The sequence below is a fragment of the Pipistrellus kuhlii genome, unplaced genomic scaffold, assembly GCF_014108245.1.
Source record: "Pipistrellus kuhlii isolate mPipKuh1 unplaced genomic scaffold, mPipKuh1.p scaffold_m20_p_8, whole genome shotgun sequence".
Lineage (NCBI taxonomy): Eukaryota > Metazoa > Chordata > Mammalia > Chiroptera > Vespertilionidae > Pipistrellus > Pipistrellus kuhlii.
Window position 1 is genome coordinate 59,658,696 of NW_023425584.1, and position 4,881 is coordinate 59,663,576.

General features: G+C 38.3%; 1 pseudogene; it reads right to left on the reverse strand.

Annotated features, from left to right (window-relative positions):
• Nucleotides 1-2,918: 2,918 nt before the first annotated feature.
• LOC118711993 lies at nt 2,919-3,088 on the reverse strand (annotated as a pseudogene).
• Between the last annotated feature and the right edge of the window lie 1,793 nt (nt 3,089-4,881).

A 4,881-nucleotide genomic window follows, 5' to 3' on the forward strand; every position in this document is an offset into this window, starting at 1 on the left:
AACAGCTACTCTGTGGAGACAAAGGCCAGGGGAAGGGACAAAAAGAAGAGAAAGAAAAAGGGAAGGAGGGGACTCAAGAAAAATTTGGCCTACTTAAAAAAAATAAAAGATCTTCTCCACTACGCTCTGGTCCAGAAAAACTGGAGGTTACCACAGTTAAACATTCCAACATTTCTGCAGCGAAGTTGACGTCCGCAGGGATGGTTTTCTTGTCCTGGTTTCCAGGTTTCAAGCCCATCTTCTCTTGTCAGCGCAGTTCAGTGGTTGCAGATATTTACATCTGTCCAGTAAGGTCCTGATTCTGCTTGGTTTCATATATATAGTTCTATTTGGTGGTGGTGGTGGGAAAGGAGAAGGCTGCACGTGTGGTGTGTATTCCAGCACAGAAAATTAAGTTCTGATATAGTATTTGAGGTCATCTTTCTGACTTAAAAAAAAAAAAAAATCTCATGTGGTTTCATTGTGAATTCACAATTAATCATGATTATGTGATCTTTCTGCAAACTCAGGAACTCTAAGACAAATTGTTCGTGGTTATCTCCAATTCTTATATTTGTCCCCAAACTTACCACACAATCCGATCTCATTTTAGACTTTTCACATTTGCAAATTTTCTCCTATTTTTTGCCTATCATCTTCTCATATCAAGTATCAGTCAGAATAAGTAAAGAAAAAAAGGACATTTAAATATTAAAAAAAAAACACATTTAAATAAACTTTGCCACCTCTGAAACCTGCTTTTCCTCAACTCCCAGCCCATCCACCTATGGTAATCTCGGGTCAGTAAAGCTTTTCTCTTCAGGGTACTTAGAATTTAAGATCGAAAGGTAGAAAAAGAAATACCTACTAGCACATCATTGAACCAAAATCTCATGCTATTTTAAAAATAAATTCAATGATATGAGAGCACAGAAGGAGAAATACTTCATAAAGAAGAAGCTTTAGAGTTGAACCTTAAAAGGTTGGTGATATTTGGAAAAATATATAATAGTTTGTTTTTGTTTTTGCTTTATTTTTTTCAGTCTGGGCAAAGGCATGGAGATGGGAAGGCATGAAATGGATATTCAAGAAACAGGAACTGGTATCAGTTGATTATATATATATATATATATATGTATACAAAGTAAAATTTACAAGTATAGGGAGATAGGCAACCCTGCTAGCGGTTCTCAACCTGTGAGTCACAACTCACAGGTTGAGAACCGCTGCTGTAGAGCTTAAGACCATCGGAAAACACAGTTATTTACATTATGATGCATTAACAGTAGCAACTTTACAGTTATGAAGTAGCAACGAGAATAATACAACAAGAGAAACTGTATTAAAGGGTCACGGCATTAGAAAGGTTGAGAACCACTGCTCTAAAGGAAAGATGGAAGCAAGAGAGTCAGAGTCAGAGTTAGAGAGGTGCAATGTCAAAAGGAGTTCACCTGTAATTGCCAGCTTTGAAGATGGAAGGGAGTTATTACAAAGGGATGTGTGCACCTGGAGAAGCTGGATCAGCCTGGAAAACGATGCTCCCTAAGAGCCTCCAGAAAGGAGCACAGCCCTGCCAACACTTTGATTTTAGTCTAGTAAGACTCATTTCAAACATCTGACCTTCATGTAGGATAATACATGTATGTTGTCTTAAGTAATTAGGTTTATGGTTATTTGTTATAGCAGCAATAGGAAGTCAATACAGATTTTGGAACTGGGAAATGGGGTGCTGATGTAACCAATACCTAAAAATATGACAGTAGCTTCGGGATGGGGAAATGGCAATGGCTGGGAGAATTTTGTGGAGCATGGTTTTTAAAAACCTTAAGTGGCTTTGTGTGCACTGTTGGAAAGGACATGGATGTTCACCCTGCAAGATAGGACTCAAAAGCCTGGTAGAGAATCAGAAGCCATGGAAAAGAACACCTGCGTCTTCTCAGGGAATACTTACTGTGCCATAAAGGGACTGCTGGTAGTAATATGATGATTAAGAGTGCTGCTGGTGAGGACACAGATGGAAATGAAGATCCTGTTATTGGAAAGTGGCAGATCTTAGTTGAATTGTAGTTTGCCATATGCAGAAATGAAGAATTTACATATTTAGAAGAGAAGATTCTAAGCAAAGTGTTGAAGGCATTGCCTGACTTCCTCTTGCAGCTTATTGTAAAATGTGAGAGGAAGGGGAAACTGAAGGAATAACTATTAAGGAAGAAAGGAACCAGGGTCTGGTGATTTAGAAAATCCTCAGCTTATCTAGATTGAAGAAGCTACGCCATCCTTATCCAGGTAAACATAGCATCCTTGGACTGTGGCGATACTGGGGCATTTTATTGCTTTTTATATTTAAAAGTATGGCAGATCCCCATATTTTTATTTTATGCCCTAAAGTAATAATTATATTGACTTCTTTGTCCCTAATATCATTACATAGCGCTAGCATTCCATAAATTGTGCTTCAAAAAGAGACCAAACTGGTATCCATTTTAATGATTCTTTTAAAATGCTTCACCATAGAAGTAACTTACAATTCCATTGACTTCCAGAAATTGAAAAGAAAGCATCCAGTGAAGACAAGGACATAAAAGGTCCCTGAGATGAATGGGTTAACATTCATGGGATACTACAAAACAAAAGTGTGGGAAACTTGTTCAAAAGTATTTGTTGAGGGTAACTATGTTTTCTCGATCCAGTTAAAGATATTTCACATGAATAAAAATTGACAAGTTTAAAAAGAACAGTGTAGCCATACAATGATATGATGTGTGTAAACAAGAGTCCATTGCTATGGTTAAGCGCTTCTCTAAATTAGTTCAAAAACACACTTAGTTTCTAATATTGCTTTTCCTTCTCTAAATTAGTCCCTCACTGCACCCTGCTTTTACAAGAGTCTTGGTATTCCAAAATAATTGGCCATATGAAGGCAGACTCTGAGTTTACTTTTTGTGTGCACCATTCCCAGAGCAATACTGGGTGGATGGAGCAAGCTCTATTCCACCTCCCTGCTCCCAGTGCCATTTAATATATTGTCCTCAGACAGACACCTTATTAGATGTTAAACTGGTAAGAACAGATATTATACTCGATCTGAACCAAAAGGCCAAGAAGCAATATGTTGTTGATTATATTGTTACTTTGAGAGTGTGTTTATTAAAAGCTGGGGACAGTGAAGCAAGGAAAGGCTTTTACGACAGAAGAAGCAATAAGAGAGCCTAGATAGGGTGGCTTTTGGCTCCCTGAAAGGTCGTAGAAAAGGGGGCTCTGGGGACAGATTCAGGGGGTTAGCCTGGGCGGAGTTGCCTCCGCCCATTGCTCTCCTGGTTGAAAGTCCTGTGGGGACCTTAAGGAGACGCATGCCTGAGAGGGAAGAAAGGCGTGGGAATGTTTACAGGAGCACACCCTAGGTCTTTGCCTTCATATTTTTTTTTTAATAGAAAAACTAACACTGTCTGCCAACAAATAAGCTATTTGGACTATTCATAACATATTCATAACAGCCCCAAATTGGAAAGAACTCAAATGTCCAGCAACAGATGAGTGGATGAACACATTATGGCACATTCATGTAATGAAATACTACTCAGCAATATGAAGGAAGGAACTACGAATACACACAGCAACATAGATGAATCTCAAAAACATGCTGAGGGAGGAAAACAGACGCTAAAGGGTATGTACCACATGATTCCATTTATATAAAACTTTACAAAGAGAAAAACTAATAAAGGGCAGATTGGTAGTTGCCCGGAGCCAGGGTGATGTTACCAGCAAAGGGGCATAAGGAGCTCTTTGGGGTGATGGAAATGTTCTGGGGTTCTAACATTTTAATTGCTAAAAATAGAATCACAATTGTTAACATTGTAGGTTGTTAATTATGTGCCAGCCACGCTTCTAAACACTATCTGTGTTGTGCTATTTGTTTCCTCCAGCAAGCACTATTATTATAGCTGCTTAACATATGAGGAAACTGAGGTATAGGGAGATTAAGTAAGTTTCCCAAATCACACAGCGAGCGAGTGGAAAAAGCAAGACTCAAACTCCGGCCATCTGGCTCAGCGCCCTGGGGTATGAATCACTCTGGTCATCCTGCAAAGGGCTTATTAATTATGTGAAACCAAAAGTCCCAGTTTATACTCCCTAAATCAGATTCTTTGGGTACTGGCAGGTCCCAGAAACTGCATTTTAACTAGCATCCCTGAATCACTCTGATGGTTGAGGATTGTACCCAGGAACACTGACTATTTCAAGATAGTAAAATTGTCTTATTGAGGAAGTCCTTGGCAGGTACATATTCCTGACACCATCATATTCAACACTTGCCTTCAAACTATTTATATATTCTCTTATTTCTTTGTTTGACATTAGTTTAAGCTACCAAGTAAGCAGTGGAGAACATGAGTTTCAATAGCTTTGTTTTCTAATAGAATGGTTAACTAAATAGGAGTAGGATATTTTCATTGAGAGAGAGAGGGGGGGGGAATAAAGGGAATGAGGGAGGGAGGTGAGGAGGAAAGGTGAGAAAGAAGGAAGGTTACTGAAGCAGATAGGCAAAGCATCGAAAGTATAATCACTAAAGCTACTTATAGAAGAAAATATTAAGAAAGTACACCCAGGTAACTTGCATCCAATTCCTTTATATCTTAAAGGTTAACTTGTTCATGCTTTCTTTTATAGTAAGACATGTTAAATAATAATTATTGATCAAATGAATGCCTTTTATAGAGAGTTGAAAATGTTTTAAAACTTTCTATTTCTAGGCACCAGACTTATAAACAACTCCAAAGCTCCTGTGGTTAAGTCCCCAAGCTTCTTCCTTAATAGTATACTATTCCAGGGGTTCCCTGCAAAGCTGATTTGAAATAAAGTTTTTTAAAAAATACACCCATAGCTATAATAGAATACAAC